Source organism: Lissotriton vulgaris, chromosome 1_1, assembly GCF_964263255.1.
Source record: "Lissotriton vulgaris chromosome 1_1, aLisVul1.2, whole genome shotgun sequence".
Taxonomy (NCBI): domain Eukaryota; kingdom Metazoa; phylum Chordata; class Amphibia; order Caudata; family Salamandridae; genus Lissotriton; species Lissotriton vulgaris.
The window spans coordinates 1964408156-1964425827 of NC_141685.1; positions in this window are offsets into that span (position 1 = coordinate 1964408156).

The window sequence follows — 17672 nt, forward strand, 5'->3', positions numbered from 1 at the left end:
GGGGAGGGGCAGGGTGGGAGGTAGTAATCTATGGATTACGGAGCTTTACAGGTAAGTAAACATATAAATACAATGCACTGTATCGCATTTGGGGATGCAGTGCCCACAACGAAATTCGTTTTATTTATTTATATGTTTACTTACCTGTAAAGCTCCGTAATCCATAGATTAATACCCCCCACCCTGCCCCTCATCCTCCCTACGTCACCGCCCTTCAGGGGCTCCCACTACCGACCGCGGCTGGTGTCTCATTCATTCATGCACTAAGGCTGTGTCTAGTATGATTTAATCATGTCTCTCTTTTGGCTCACTGCTTACTCGAGCATCACTCTAAAAACATCCAAATACTCTAATTTATCAACATTTTTGTGTGTCTCAGCTTAAATATGTGTTGCTACGGCTTCCTCCTTCTCCTTGTTTGCCTGAATTTAGATGCCCCCACTTCACAGCCGCTTCTATCTTCTACACAACACAGGGAGAGATTTCTGTGCTGTGGTCTGTAAGCTGTTACAGCCTAACTCGTCCATCCCACAATGATGCCCCACAAAGGTTTGGGAGGAGCTTATTTTACAGAAGCCCTCCATTCAGCAGGTGTTCTCTCATTATGATAAAGCAGCTCCTCTGGTCTAACTTGTTCTCCTTTTGGATGAGATTGCCCTTCTTTGACATGAAAGTGGAAGCAGGGAAGCTACCATAAGTTGTGCTTGTGCTTGAGCACAGCTGGGAGAAATGAGATATCAGCATGGCCTTAGTCTTATATGCCTCTAATTGAAATAGCAAATTTGCTGGTTGTTGGTAGTTGCATGCTTCAATTTTGGCAGCATGACTATGCAGGTTGTGCTCACCACTTAAACATACTCACCTCCAGAGTTTCAGTTTGAATCCTGGGAAGGCTAGCTCAACCTTTCATCCTACTCGGTTGCAAAATTGAGTTCCATTGCACATGGAAAAGTACCACTTGCTATTGACAGATCTATTCAAGGCCAGACTAATTGGCTTCTCCAATGCTTGCTCCTCATGTGGTGCTTTGATTGTGGCATAATCGTACAACAGGTCAGACGTAGAAGGCTTTCCTGGTCTTAAATCAGGGTTAGAAGCAGTTGGTTGCGTAGATGAGTAAAGGTTGAGCTCATGCTAACTCACAGGAAAATGATCACAGTGCTGCAAGGTTAAATTAATGTTACCGTCAGTGGCAAGTTACTTGTTGAGTGCTATATTCACCTGGAATAGAGTATCTCAAAATTAAGCAACCCTGCAACTCAAAAAAAACGTTAAACTATACCGCAGTCGGAGAATCGGGATCTGGTTCGATATGTAAACTTGCAAATCCTTGAAAAAACCTGCTTATTGGACAAAGTATTCCACAAACTATCAAACTCCACTATCCATATTATTTGGTGCAAGTATTTCTTTTTTTTATGTTTGAAAGCTTTATTAGAGAAGAATAGGTATTACAATAAGGTGACATCAGCAAATATGAGAAAAAAGGTACACAATGGGATAAAGTAAATAGAAGCAGCCAATATCACAATGAAAAACAAAGCATTTTGAATTATGGGGAAGGGAGGAGGGGGGGGAGGGGGGAGAGAGGAAAACAAAAAACATGGTATTTATCGTAGAAGATAGGTAAGCAAAAATAGGAAACACGTTAAATGTCAATCAAAAAGTACAGTAAAAAACCATCATATTAGTAATTGCGTGAATGAAGAAGATGCAGTAAAGGAGATCAATATAAAGCTAAATAATTACAATATTGAGACTGAAAAATATCATGAAAAACTACAGGCAAGAGTACATATGTTCAGGGGGGCTTGAAATTATCTGCAGAAAGTGGAGAGTAACTCTTTTTGGCGGATTGATCGAGGTATAGAGTAAGAGGTAGCCAGTAAAGTTCAACATTTCGGGAAGGTTTGCAGGAGGAAGCAAAGGCAACATCAAGTCTGTGTGAATGACATACAAGATTCCACCAACAATTGAGAGACAATTTGTTCAAAGATTTCCAATTAGAGACGATATGTTGTAATGCCAGAGCCAGTATAAGGTCAAAAAGACCGCGAGAATGTGGGGGGAGGTCTAAATCTTCTGAAAGGCTACCAAGAAATACCAAAGAAATGGAGAATTGAATAGAGATGTTGAAAATGCGAGAAAGGCGAGAGAATATCTGAGACCAGAAAGTACGAGTTGAAGGACAGAAAAAGAAGAGGTGTAAAAGATCTGCAGAAGGGGCATTACAGGTCCAACAATTAGATACAGCATCGGGTTGAAAGCGAGAGATAGAAAGAGGAGAAAGGTATAGTCTGTGGTAAAAGAAAAATAGGGATTGAGTGAGAGAAGCAGTACGGGAAATCTTCAAGGATCGGGCCCATATTTTGTCCCAAAGAGAAGTCGGCCATGAAGAATGTAAATCTGTTTCCCAGGACAATTCTAATTTTGATTTGAGACGATCTGGATTGGGGGCTGAGAAGTAACGGTAAATGATGGAAGCTTTAGGAGTTGTAGAAAGGACAGTGAGTAGAGAGGAAGATGAGGCAGATAGGTCTTCAGAGGGGAGAGAGTAATAGCGATCTAGAATGGTTTCCATAAGCATAGGGAATTTCTTTGCAAAAGAAGGAGGGCAGTGGAATTGAGAACGAAATGTAGGAAATGAGCAAGGGGATGATCCATCAAAAAGATGACGAATCCAAATGATACCCTTCGCTCTCCATGAAGGCCATGCAATAGGTCTGTTGTTAATTAATAGAAGTGAGTTGTACCATATAGGCAATAGAAGGAAGGATTCCTGCGTCACTGAGGTAGGTGAAACTAAAGGGCGTAGAAGAGAAGAAGTATGCTTGAATAAAAGGGGATTAAGGCATGGGGCTTTAGAGGTAAAACGAATTACTTCTTGGAAAGAGTACGGAAGCAGTAATTCCTGTTCAACAGAAAGCCAGAGGGGAGAAAAAGGGGAGGGTTCCTGAGATAACCAGCGGGAAGCCTGTCGAAGGGAAAAGGACTTATGATAGAGGCGAAAGTCTGGAAAGTTGGTACCACCATTAAGTTTAGATTTACGTAAGTTGGAAAGCGATATGCGGGCTTTTTTCTGCTTCCAAAGAAATTTGGACAGCACAGAATCAATGCGACGGAAATATGAGGTTGGAATACGAAGTGGGAGCATGGATAACAAGTAAATCAGAATAGGGGCAATCATCATTCTGATGGAGTCAAGGCGGCCCCACCAGGAAATAAATAGTGGATTCCAAGAGGTGAGTAATGAGTCTATTCTAGATATGACTGCATTCATGTTGAGTTGAATAGAGGAAGAAATAGAGCTAGAAAAAAGAACACCGAGATATTTAATTTTTGTAGAGTTCCAAGCAAAGCCAGTGGCCGTGAAAAAGTGGGGGAGACAAAATTTGGTTAAAGGAAGGATCTCTGTTTTGTCAGAGTTTATTTTGTAACCGGAGACCAAGGAGAATTTGTGAAATTCATCTAATAAAGCGGGGACTGAGGTAGGCGGGTCAGAAATAAATAAAAGAATATCGTCAGCATATGCAGACAATTTAAGATGACGTTCGCCGTACGGGAAGCCAGAGATGGATGGATTATTGCGTATGGAAGTAAGGAAGGGTTCAAGCGCCAAAATAAATAAAAGTGGTGATAAGGGACAGCCCTGACGAACTCCACGTTGGAGTGTGAATGGGGAGGTGAGTTGACCATTAACGAGAACAGATGCTTTGGGCATAGAATATATCAAAGAAATATAAGATATAAATTTGGGATTAAAGCCGTGCCATTTTAAAGAGGCCATGAGAAAAGACCAGTCGACCCGGTCAAAGGCTTTCTCAGCATCTACTGAAATGGCTGCAAGGGGAATTGATAGTGAAGGAGCTTTACTTAAAACATTAAGGAAGAGTCTAGAATTGTCCGATGTTAAACGGCCTTTAACAAAGCCGCATTGTTCTTTCCCTATAAGATGTGGTAGGAGCGGGTCAAGGCGAAGAGCTAATAGTTTCGCAAAAATTTTATAGTCAACATTAACTAGAGATATAGGTCGATAATTTTTACAGAACTTAGGGTCTCTACCATCTTTAGGGATAAGGCATATGGTAGCGTCTTGAAAGGAGCCTTGGGCTGATCCAGTAGAACAAAAAGACTGAAAGAGAGATAGAAGGTTGGGTAAAAGGAGGTCTGAAAAGTGTAGGTAAAATTCAACTGGGAAGCCATCAGGTCCTGGAGTTTTCCCTTTAGTGAGGGAGGATAGAGCAGAGGATAGTTCCGAAATAGTAAGGTCAGAATCAACGGCCGAAATATTAAGGTGGGAAGTATCTGGTTGAGGTATATTGTCAAAGTAAGATTGAATAAGCTCTGGGGTGGGAGGATTTTCCGGAGTATATAAAGTCTCATAAAAAGAGTGGAATTGTTCCAAAATTTCTGCATCGGTATGAAGAAGCACATTAGAGGGGGAATAAATAGAATCAATATTAGTACGTTCTTTACGGGATTTTAAATAGTTAGCTAACAATTTACCTGATTTATTTCGACCTCCATAGTATCGCGCGCTGCTCCGGAGGAGAAAAGAGGAAGCAGAGTCTGTGGTAAGTTTGTTAAAGGCAATCTTAGCCTTAAGTAATTCAGGAGACATAATCTTAGCAGAGGAAGAATAGAATTGATGTTCCAGTGATTTAATATGTGCAAGGGTGACTTTACGTTTTTGAAGGAATTTTTTCTTCTTTTTAGAGACAAAATCAATAATAAAACCTCGGGCTGTGGCCTTGAAGGAATCCCAAAGAATATGAGGGGGGGTATCAGGTGTAGAATTAAGATGAAAAAATTCAGAAGCGAAAGAACGAAAAGAGGAGGAAAAAAGAGGATCAGTAAGAAGAGAGGGGTTGAAGCGCCAGCGAGAGGATTTAGGAGTAGGAGGAAGAAGATCAAAAACAGTAATAATAGGAGCATGATCAGAGATAACAATCGGTTCAATAGAAGAAGATATAAGGTGTTGAGAAAGAGATGAAGAGAGAAAGATATAGTCTAAGCGGGAGAAAGAAGCATGAGGAGGAGAGACAAAGGAGAAATCCATAACGTCTGGGTGAGTGAGTCTCCATGAGTCTACAAGATGAGTTTGGGCAATAGTGTCAAGGAATTGCTTATGTGGTTTATGAGGAGAAAAACGAACAGAGGATCTACGGTCTAAAAATGGGTCAATGATCTGGTTACAATCTCCACCTAATAGAAAAGCATCATCTTTATATTGAATACATTTTGCTGTAATGGAGGGCCAAAAAGAGGAGTCAAAACATGTGGGACCGTAAACATTGAATATCGTAAGTGGGATATTGTTAATTATTAGTTTAGCTAAAACCCAGCGCCCCTCGTCATCCTTTTCTTCTAGAACTACTTTACACTGGAGTCGCTTATGAATCAAAATGGCTACCCCATTCTTTTTTTGAGAAGCAGGAGAAAATAAAACAGTTCCAACCCATAGTCGCTTTAGCTTTAAGGATTCAATGTCAGATAGGTGAGTTTCTTGAATAAGGACGATATCTGGATTGTAAGAGGAAAGGTGGGAGAGTACTCTTTGCCTTTTGATAGGGTGATTAAATCCTTTCACATTCCATGAAACAACTTTGAAGGTGAAAGCTTATTAAACTGATCTAAACCGAGAATTGCAAAAGCATACTGTACATGCAATAATTCCAACAGTATAAAAATATTAACCACAAAACTCTTCAAAAAGGAAGAAGGAAGAACAGATAGAAAAGGAAGAAGAAAAAGGAAAAGGGAGGAGGAAAGGGGTGGGAAAAGGGAAAGAAGAGCAGTGGGAAAGGAAGAAGGAAGAAAAGAGAGAATGCATAGAAGACAGTACAAATCCAAAAGGATGACTGTGTTAAACATACCTGAAAGAGAAAAAATACACATAGGGAAGGTGGGGAGGTGGTGATGCTTTACAAGACGTACGGACCAGGATCAGGAGGAGAACCACATCGAGACCGCACAAAAGGAACATGGAATGGGACAAGGTGTTGAGAGGAGTATCCGATACATATCCGTCTGGGGAGGAAAAAGGAAAAATGTTAACATACAGAACATGTAAACGTAAAAGCAGAAGTCCAGAAAGTAGAGAAAGAAAGTAGAGGTATATCTAAGAGGTGCCAGAAAAAGATAAAGGAGAAAAAATATACGAAAAGAGAGTATACCAACTGAGATGAGAAGTAAGGAGAATACATGAAGTCAAAGACAAGCCATTAGGAGAACAAACAAGTAGACAATAAAAGTCCAATTTCAGCCACTGGTCGAAGCAGCAGAGGAGGCGTCCATCCCTTCTTCACTGTGTAGAAGAAGAAAGTTCCTTAATTCTCCAGGTTCCTGAAAGGACCAAGTCTTGTCTCGATAGGTAACTCTGAGAGTGCAAGGATGAAACAGGCCGTATCTTGCTCCCAGGGAGCGCAGAGAAGGACGCATAGCCAGAAATTCTTTACGTCTGGAGGCAGTGACGTTAGAGACATCCTGAGATAGATATACACGTTGACCTTGCCAAGACACTTGTTTTTTACTGCTCGCAGCTGAGAGAATCAATAAAAGATCTGTGTATTTCAGAAATAAAATGATGACTCCACGAGGTTTTGAGGAGGAGCCCGTTCTGGCGCCAAGTCTATGGGCTCTTTGTATACTAATGGAGGTGGAAGGTGGTAGGTCCAGAAGTTTCGGCAAGAAAGTGGTGAAGAAAGATACTGGATTATCCCCCTCAAGATTTTCCGGCAAATTGTAAATACGGAGGTTATTCCTCCTATTTCGATTTTCCAAATCCTCTGTATGCTTTTGGAGTGAGAGGACCGTTTTTTCTAAAGAGTCTATACGTTGTGTATTGGACTGAACTTCAGGAAGGTGCTGTTCAACAGTAGAAAGGCGGGCATCCATATTTTCCCATTTATCCTTTAAAAGCTGCATATCTGTACTCGTTTTTTCAATAAATGGGCGCAGCGCGCGCAGTTCCTCTAGAATTTGGTCAGTAGAAGAATGTGAAGGATTGTCTTCTGGCGTAGGAGAATTTTGCTTAAGGCGTTTGCCCGCCGGAGCAGGTGGGGAAGACTTACTGGTGTTAGTATGAGCCAATGATGATTTTGGAGACGTCATTTTCGTAGATGCAGTGGCTCTATTCGTACCAGATGAAGAAGCTCCTGAAGTATTCCCCGATGGTGTGAAGACAAACTGAGGTTTGCGTAATCTGACCATAGAAAGAAATGAACGTGCCACAATGTAGTCTCAATTCCCTGAGAGACAACTAAAGGTGCGTGTGAAATGTTCCAGAAGTATCTCCAAAGAGAGGGTGAAGCACCAAGACGTAACTAATTTGAAAAGGCGGCAGGGAATTAGAGTGAAATAGGTAGCGAGTACAAAAAGGAGGATGACTAAAATGGAGGGGCATCCTGAAGTAGCTGAGGCGCAGGAGAGATGAGTAGAAAGTCTCAGAGAACGTTGTTGTCATAGCGCCATGAGGAAGAAATTTAGGATAAAAAGTATTTCAGAGCATTGAGCATGTTAGGGTGTGAAAAACCCAGCTGTCAGGGGTGAAGCGCCGTAAAACTGCGTATTTGGACGTTTCCTCTAGTGTGGAAGAGGAGAGAAAAAATGCAGTAAAAGAGTCTTGCACAATATATATAATTCTCACCCCTGAAGTGAAGTCGGCGTTTGAAAGGTCGTTGGTGTCCAGTGACACGTCGTGTATTGACAGCTCCTGTCAGCAGAGGCTCCGAGGTTCGGAAGAGCTTCAAAATGGCGGCTCCGTGAGGGGCAGGGAATTCATCGCGGAGAGGGGCGAAAACGGCTCCACAAGCGGTGAAAAGCTGCTCCGCTGATTCCGTTAATGTTCCGCCAGCCAAATCCAGCGACGGTGCTCAGTAGCGGTCCCGTTTACATCGGGAAAAACACGCCGTGAGGTGATCGATGCGGCGGAGCTCCGTACCTAGCCGGCCATCTTGCGCGGCATACAAGCCACGCCCCCGGTGCAAGTATTTCTTAATTGCAACGGACGTTATTGCAGATGTAGGCTGCTTATCCTATCCAATCTATGTTTCACTGTACAGTCACACGTGGCTGCAACTGCAAGCAATTCAAGAATGTGTGCGGCATGCATGTAGAATCAGCAACATTCTAGGGGAAGCGGAAGTGACATCGCACAAGCTTTGATCCCAAAGACATTAAAGGAAGTGATATATTACATTGACCCTATGTCTTCCCATGGGGCAATGTCACATGACCTTAACTTAAATTCCACAATAACACCATGATAAATACAATAATACAACACAGACACATGTCTATTTTAAATTTCACATATATTAGGGTGCTGGGATGATATGCAGGGGAAACATAACTCACTTCTATTTGTATTACGTGAAAAATGATGTGCTGGTCTGAAAAAGAAATACAGTGCCACACAGCAATGGGAATATCAATTATTTATACAACAAACGATTATGATATAATAGTTTTCCCAGTGTGTACTGCAAGAGAAATGCAATGATAATCATAAGGAGAGGACAAAACGTGCTTTAAAAATGCAATATTAGTTATGTCATCATGAGTTAATTGAGATAGACTATATATCAAATATGAACTTTGTTATTTGTTTAAATGATTTCTTATTCTTCAGACATTTAATTTATGGTAATTTGCAAGTAACTTTCTCTCGCAGAAAGCACAGAGTTGAGTTTGTATTCAAAGATATCATTTTATATGCGTTCATTATAATGAAGCAAGGCAAGAACTTCGGTTAAAAATGTGTTTCATTTTTAGTTCATTCTTTAATTAATCAAAAGAACATGCATTGCACTGCTGAATTTATTTACAAACCCTAAAGCGTAATGTCCATGCCCCAGTGGAAGATGTCTAACTCATTGTCACTCACACATACTCATCCATTCACACTCATTCATCTTCTTACCCTTGCTTGTTCTCACTTACTATATTTCTGAGTCACTAATTCTTAGTCATTCACTCTGAATTAGTCATTCTTACTCAGTTAATCTCTGTCACTCACAGTCACTATTTGTCACTCACACTTATTCTCACTCACTGGCACTCTCTTACACTCATTCTCACTATTTCATTCTCACTCATTCTCCCTCCCTCAAGGTCACTCTTACTCTCAAACACTAATGCATACTTACTGACACTCAATCTTACTCATTCTTATCACTATATGTCACTCACTCTCTCTCACTTACTTTTACTCACAGATGCACATGTTCACACATACAGACACACGCACCCCTTCATGGATGCAGACAACAAACATTTAAAAGCATTTTCTTTCTCGTGTCACAGCTGCAGTTGTTGAGGTTTTCATGACACTAATAGTGAATAAGATACTATTATTCATTATTAGTATGATGAATAAAATTGAAAACAAGGAGGGTGCAGTACTGACTCCCTTAAGGGCACTACTATTGCCACCTATGAGGTCAGGGTTTGCATTGCAGAGTCGGAGTTCGCAAGGGCCAAACTCGGAATTGCACGTACAACCTCTAAATGACGTCCACGTGAAGATGTACATGTTTAGCCTGTAATTGTATATGAACCTGTATATGTTCAATTTGGTGTTGCACCTGAGTAAATGCACAACACAAAGTTTACACACGTTAACTTATGTTCATAGTCTCTCATTTCAGTGTGTTATATTTCTGAAAGGCCGTCTTCTACACTAATTTATGGACTGCGAGAAAGTCAATATGACATAGAATCAATGAAACATGTTAACTTGCCAAATAAATAAAATAGAATGATAAGGATGCTAGGTGATTATTTTATAACCTCTTTGTGGTTTAAATTGGTTACATCTATATACGGTGCGCTCCTCAGCAATGATGCCTCTTCAATATAAACGTGTGCGAGTGATGAAATTCATACTTTTGAGTATACTTGTCCTTTATTGAGAAGGATAGAGGTCAGATACTCATAATATATTCATTGGAGATTCGCTTTCTTTGTTTTCTTTCAGATGTTTATTCAAAGGTGTCTGTAATACCCGTGTGCAACATTAAAGCTATGTAACACATTTCTTACCGAGCTTTGCAAAAATAACAGAAACGTAAATCCTTTTCCATAATCCCAGCCGAATTTATATGCATGAACAAACCTGTTTCTTCCCTGTTGTAGATTTCTCTCGTTTTTCGGCTTTCATCCATACTACCTCAAAGATAGATCCAATTTATTCAATATAATCCTTCCACAGTTGCAGGCCAGTGAGCAGTGAGCCAATGTGAGGCTAAATCATTGTGGATGCCACTTTCACTGTTTTTAGACAGGGGCGCCGGAGATGGTGGAAAGTAGCTGGCCCGGAAAACTCAGTGATAAAGCTTGCAACCAGTGAGAAACATAGAAGCCTGACTGCCTGACTTCTCCATTGGATCTGCCCAATCTCAAATGCAATGTTCAGAGAGCAGATAGGACAAGACTGCCTTAACTAACTTCACCTGAGAATCCGAGCCAGTCCGTGCCTTCCTGTACCTGGTTCTATGCAGCTCGTATCCACAGCAGGGAAAGTCAGACAATCGCAGGTGTATTTATGAGAGTTTAGCGTCATGCGAGCACCATTCAACGTGGTACATGCATCACACAAACCTCTCAGTTATATTTATGAAGCCCTACAAAGCCAGATTGCATGGCTTTGAATTACTTCACAAGTATAGGGAAATGCAACCCACCGCAAATCATTGCGTTGCCATTCTCTGCACGAAGAAGGCTTTCCATAGGCGTTGCATGGGTGTTCCCACTCAACTCCCATGGTGTTTGATGCATTCACAGATTTACAAGGACTGGAATATATCAAAATCATACGCCTCTTCAGGTGAAGCATAATGAGAAGAAATATTTATATTTCTCCTCGTTTTATGTGTGGTGCATTCTACAACACATAGAGGAACATATCTCTATGGATTGTTGTTGTGCAGGAAGGTGCTGCTTCCTGCACAAAAACAATTGTGTCTGTAACACAGGCACCCTTGCACCATTGTGCAGGGGTGCCTGCGTTGGCATTTGGCTGCCAGAATGGCACCAGTGCAGGGGGAAAGGACAGGGATGGACCCTTTCAGAAAAATACATTGCATTCCTGGCCTTTCCCTGTGGTGCAGGGGAGCGCAGCAAGATAACTTGCTTCACTGCCTTGCGCCACCATTCCCTTAAATATGCCTCTAGATGTCTTCAACAGTTAAGGCCACCACAAATTGAAGGTGGTGGTGGTGGGATAGAAATCAGGAAACTGCCGGGCTTAGCAGTGGCTTGCTCTTTCTGTCTTTGTGTGTGGGCATGCACATGACTCGTTTTTTTGGTGTGCCTGTCCAGGGTCAATGTGTCTTTGTGGGCATGTGTGTATTGTTCTGCCCTGGCATGCTAATTTCTTGCAAGAAATGTGCATGCAAGGGTATGCGCACATGTACAGTTTTTAACAGCATTACCCATTGGGCGAAGAAGATGAAGACTGCAGCCCAGGGATGCCGCGTGGATTTAAGTATATTTTAATTTAATGTTAACTAACTTGTAATAGTGAGGATGGAGGCGTGGGCTGGTTAACTCCGCTCCGCTGAGGAGTGTGCGGAGATTTGTGTTCTCCGCAGAACGCTGGAGAGAAGACAAATCTCCTCACAATTCGCGGGCGCAGCAAAGGTGTCTGCGCGGGGTTACAAACGACCCTGATGGGGTTAATCATTATTCAGACTGTCCCCTATTTACTAGTCCAATGTTGGTGGTGCACCCAGTCCTGTAAGGCATAGGGGCACATGTCCTATAAGAAGTCATAGGTAGTCATAGGTAGTCCAACCCTTATAGTTACCTTAGTGAAACCGAGGGGGAGATCATTACGTCTGAGTGACCCAGAAGCCTGTACTTCCTGACACTATTTAACAAACCACTGTAGTGCAGACGAGCTGCAGAGACTAATACAAACTTGACCTAGGAATCCTGGCATAAGTAGAATCCAGGAAGCCAAGCAGTGCAGGAATAGAAACAAAAATCAGACCTGTCAAGCATGTTCAAATCAGTCCCACATTGTAGAAAGTGATGACTAAAATAGACCAAAACCAGTCTTTGGTTGCTTGCATTCTGGTTCAGAGCAGACCTGGGTAGGCAGTTTTGCATACCACGGTAGTTAGTCTGCAGCTAGGAAGGCAGGGAACCTGTGCACTTCAAAAGCATACCTCTAGAAGCTACTCCCCACTTTAAATGTACAAATGTGTACAAATACTGAACCTCAGACACCAACTATTCAGTACAGTTCTGGACCTATGGCGACTCTGCCAGGAAGGTCTGCTGTACTGCTAAAAGGACTGACACTCTGCTGGACTGCTAGAGTGAAAGATCTACTGCCCTGCTGTGTGGACAAGCTCCCTGTTGCCTTCTCGCATGGGGCGGAAGAACTGGACCTGCAACCTCATCTTGAACCAAGGACCCCAGAGTGACTCCAAGGGTTAGTCTGCTGGCCTCCTGATCTGAGCATCAGGGACATAAAAGGCTCGCCAAACAGCTGCTGGACCCACTGCAAAATGTTCCTGACCCTCAAATGGTGCTCCTCAGGTCTTGGACCCTTGTTGTGGCTCAGAAAGCATAAATCAAGCTTCTGGGCTCTTCGCAACTGCAAAAGGGCTCGTTTGCACCAAGCTGCTCTCACTGAAAATCAGCAGAGGGACGCCAGCTCATGTGTTCACATTGCAGCATTGACTGCTCAGAAGGAACCACCATTCCAAAGCTCCAGTCTGACTGTCCGCAACATCGAGCATGATCTTTGCAAAACACACCGATAGGCTCCGTCAATGCTCTCCTTGCAGCCCTCTCCAATGTGAATGGGACCTCTTGGTACCATCTTGAGAAGGTAAAAATTCAGCTGGGCCTATCGAGGACGATATCTGACCTGTGCTCTATCGCAGATTGCTTGACACTTTTGAATTTGACCTGCTCCAGCTTTCCTGACAATTAGGCTTGCACTTACTGTCTTCCTCCCTTATTTTCCTTTATTTGTGTGCCTGCCGTTCCGGTTACAAACTTTAAATCACAACAAATCCATTGCCACCGTCTTCTATTATTTCAATAATCAAGTTTCAGCTGTCTGCATTTCACAGTACACTCATCCGAATCCTGCTCCTCCATCCTCCTGAATCTCCCTAAATCCATTGCCCTCAAGACAGATGATGATTGGATGATGCAAAATTGAAGAAAAAAACAAATTTTTCCTAGTCCCTCCAAAATAAGTGGAACATGACGATGACTACTATAGCTATCGTCCCTTCTGATCCGAGAGAGACTGCCCATTAACTGAAGATGAGATGGAACAGGTAATGAATGATGCCATGCATTGGACCCAGACTGAGTGATGTTGTTGTTGTTTGTTGTGCATAAAGTTATTTCATTCCAGCGAACTCGTCCCAAAGTCCACAAAGGCTGCAACAATTCTTCACAGCTACGGACAGACGATTTCATTGTGTACTATATGTAATAATCTACACACTAAAAGTAACTCAAGGCTTATTTTTAATAAGAAATTTGTACTTCTACTGCAGCCCGATACATTGCTTTTGAATATAGGAAGGAGACTCAATCTGTACACTGCACACTGAGTAGGACAACAGCACCATGATGATAATGGTGAGAGAGACAGCCCCTTAACTAAGATGAGAAGGAACAGGTAATGGAACAGGTAATGAAAATTAATGGTATGCATTGGACACCGACTCTGAGTGATTGGTGTTTGTGTTTTTGTTGTGCATGAAGTGTAGTCAAAGTATACTAGTATTACTCTACACACTAAGAGTGTCTCAAGTCAATAATATTTCCACTCTTGTTGTTTAATAACAAAATTGTACTTCTACTGCAGGCCGATATTCACAGTCACTCAGTACAAGTATCGGAGATGATTGATCAAATAAGTCAGGACGTTTCATGAGTGGCATAAAAAGTAAACAAGTCAACAAAAACCACAGCAGACCTAAATGTCTGTGTAGCAGTGGAGTTGAATGTAGCAGTGGTATGACTGCGGTGCATTGATTTAGTCACTTAAATTGTAAAAAACTATGTTACTGGATATATGCTTTGTCCAACTCTTTCAAAAAATTTACACTAAATGGAGAATGTGCAAAGGGTGCAGTCACTGTGGGCCTGCTCTGTCCTGTTGTTGAGGTCAATGCTGGAAACGGAATAGAGTAGAGATGATGCATACATGCCACCTCGGAAATTGTTCTTGTTGCACTATACTATTACTTGTTCATTTTTTTTGACTTGGTTTCTCAATATCCCTTTTGTTTTTCCATCTACAATTACGCGCGACAGTTGCAGCCACAGTGGGGGGGGGCACCAGTGATGCTAAAGGAGGGGCCGCCAGACGGTGGCGGGTGGCTGCCAGACTGGAGGGTGGTGGCTGCGGCCCGGGGCATTGGAGGAGACTGCTGCCCCCTCCTCCTCCTCCTCTTCCAGGACCACCAGCCGACAGTATTCACGCTGTATGGCCTCCAGCTTCTGGCGCCGGGTCTTGCCGGCCAACTCTTTCCTATCAGGTTTCCCCACTGAAGGAGTAAGTATATATCAAAAAGAAAAAATAGACTCTTAGCAAAGCAGTAAGCCAAGTTAATTATACACATAGTGCATGGTAGCACTGTTAAGCACAGTACATAACATTTGTGGTATGTATCTATCCTCCCACTTCCTTGGGCTATAACATTTGTGGGAGTTTTTCAGGCATTCAACCAACCATGCATCTGATTCCTATCAGCCACCTATGCATTTATGCATCCCACGTATCCTTCTCTGTCAGTCATAAATATTAAATCTTGCACATCCTTCTTCCTTCCACCCTTCTTTCCACTCTTCAACCGTTCACAACAACTTCTTACTTAGTAAGTCTCAACAGTACAGTACACCCTTTCAGTGAGTGTAATTTCAATAAGTAAGGATTAGGAATCTACCTTACCACCACCCGCCACTGCTGTTAGCTCACCCCCTGCAGCTCCCCCTGCAACTGCCGCATCCTCTCAGGCCGCGTCACCTTCACCGCTGGCCCCGGCACTTGTGGTCGGTGGTGCGCCTAGAAAAAACATTACATATTTTTTAGGGGTCATATACACCTCCCCCTATTTTTCAGTAGCAAGATTGAAAAATGAGTTAATAGTAATACATACATATACAAAATACATCACTAGTACAAATCAGGTAGTAGTAGAGTAGGCACTAGTAGTCATATGGTCCCTAGGGTCATTCTCGTCTTTGCTTAGTTAGCCCGAGCCATGCAGCCATTTTACCTTTGTGTCTTTTATTTTTGCACATGTTACTTCGCAGCTTGTTGTATAAGACGCCTTTGACCCCACATGACCTCATACTGCTACTGTCTAAGGGCTGCATACAAGGTCAACCAAAACAAGTTACTTTTTTATGGAGTTCTGGTGTTAGTCCATATTGCTTATCCATAAAAATGCTACACTTTTTGGCACAACTGAGAAATGCTTGCAATATACTAACGTGCACCATTTTTCTCATAACAGATGGAAGATTCCCTTCTACAAACCAGAGCTTATGATGTAACCAGTACTAGGTTCTTCTAAGGTGAGGGGTCCCCAGAATTTCCTTAGAGAGCTTCATTTATAATTTTATATAAACTACATTCCTACCAAGGGGATGGTGGTGCTTCCACCACTGTTCAGTTATCATGATTTCCCTTTTTTTTATCTTCCTTCTTTGGACTTGTAGTTGTTGTAAGTGTAACTAAGTTTAACAATGTTTATTGTTTTTATGTTATGCATTTTGCTGTTGGTGCCGCATTATAGGACAACGTACAGAGCTGTCGATTGAAAATAAAACTTTTGAACTTACATAGACTCAGTGGTATTTGGTGTGGACTTACACGGGTGAGCGAGCGAAAGGAAGGGTCTGCATGTGCATTGCTTCCTCGACTGAGAGGTCGGGAGTGTTTTGTTCTGGGTTGTCTACTTATTGTTGGGTATCGTGGGGGGGGGTTTGGAGAGCTAATACTTATGAGACACTACTATAACGAGTCCCGCAGGGGATTGTGGTGGGTTCTGATTGAGGTGTGAGGAAGGTCCAACCTCCCATCACCAACATCCTATTTTCTTTTGCAAAGTTCTGTATTTGCAAAATCCCTACAACAGTAGTAGCATGTCCTATCCTATCAAAATAGTCAAATCTAGTTGGACATTTTGTTGGTGGGAATTGTCGAAAAGCCTCAAGATTAACAAAGCCTCAAGATTCATAAGACTAAAAGTAGTACAAGAGGACAACCCAAAGGACTGGACTCAATTGCTAGAGCTACTGGTAAATCTGAGTTTTATTTAAAATCTTTTTTAAAAAGAGTGGCCAACTGGGCAAGCTTAGCTCCGGACAGACTAATAGTAGTAGTACAGAGAGTCATCATAGCAGAGGCAGTTAGAGGCAGGGATAACAAGAATTTAGAAACAGATAGTCTAGAACAAAGGGTAATTGTTGATAAAAAATAACATTAGGAAACTAAAACAATAGATCGGAAAAAATATGGGGCAGTAAAAGTTAGGGAATAAGAAATATTAAAATTAAAAACAGGAGGACTTACTGGGGCCAGCAGAAGAGACCTGGTCCTGGTCATCCTGTCCCAGGTGTTCAAGTGCTCCTGCCGACTCAAACCCCGTCTTCTTGCCCCTGGGTGCTGATCATGAAAGATATAAGAAAGAGACAAACATTGATGACTGGTGTGAAACAAATAAAATATTTTTAAAGGACGGTCAAAAAAACATTTATGTAAACAACAATTACAATAAAATTGACCTATCTCATCTGGTCGACAAGTAGTATTGGGGGATTTGCGGATCGACTAGTTAATATTTATCCACACTAATCCAGTGTTCCATTCTGATTCCAGAATACTAACTAAGCCTAAGTAGTACATACCACCTGACCTAGCACACCTATTCCAGGCGTGCCAATTGTACATTAAGTATGCATTTCCACTTCTTTTAGTCCTCAAAAATGCATAAGTGGAGGACACATGACTACATTTTTGCATACACCAAATTGTTGGTTGGTTGATGCTGATGTTCTGCTACTGCTAAGCCTATAACCACTCACTGAACAAACTACAAAAGGTTCTACTAAGGGCTGGGGTAACCACTAGCAGCACGTGACATAACAGAGTGGGCGTCACTCATTCCACTAAAGAATTACAAACTCATACTAATCAGTAACTAAACCTAAGTATCAATCCACCCCTATCTCTTAGTGACAGGACAAAGGAAGGACTAGAGTCACTCTAGCATTACCTAACTTATGTTCTCTAAAATAAACTCTTACATAATCACGCTAAGCGAGCGCAAACGCAAAGTTGCAAACAAGTAAGATTAGTAGCGCAGTGCACCTGTGTCATAAAAATCACAGAAGACTTTTAAACGGTATTTACCTGGAATGTAAGCAGCAGCATTCTAGCTGGTTGGAAAAAAAAGATATACGCAATACATAACACAGAGCAGAAGAACAGGCACAAAGTAGTAATAATTAAATAGTTACTCACCAAGACCCGGGACCACCACTCCTAGCAGGTCCAGCAGGTCCTGCTCCCGGTCCAGGATATCAGACCACTGGTGCGTCAGCTGGTTCTGTGTGCGCCGGACACCAGAGCAGCGAAACACTGCCCGGTGCACCTTTCCCCACCACTGCCGATGCTCCCCGAG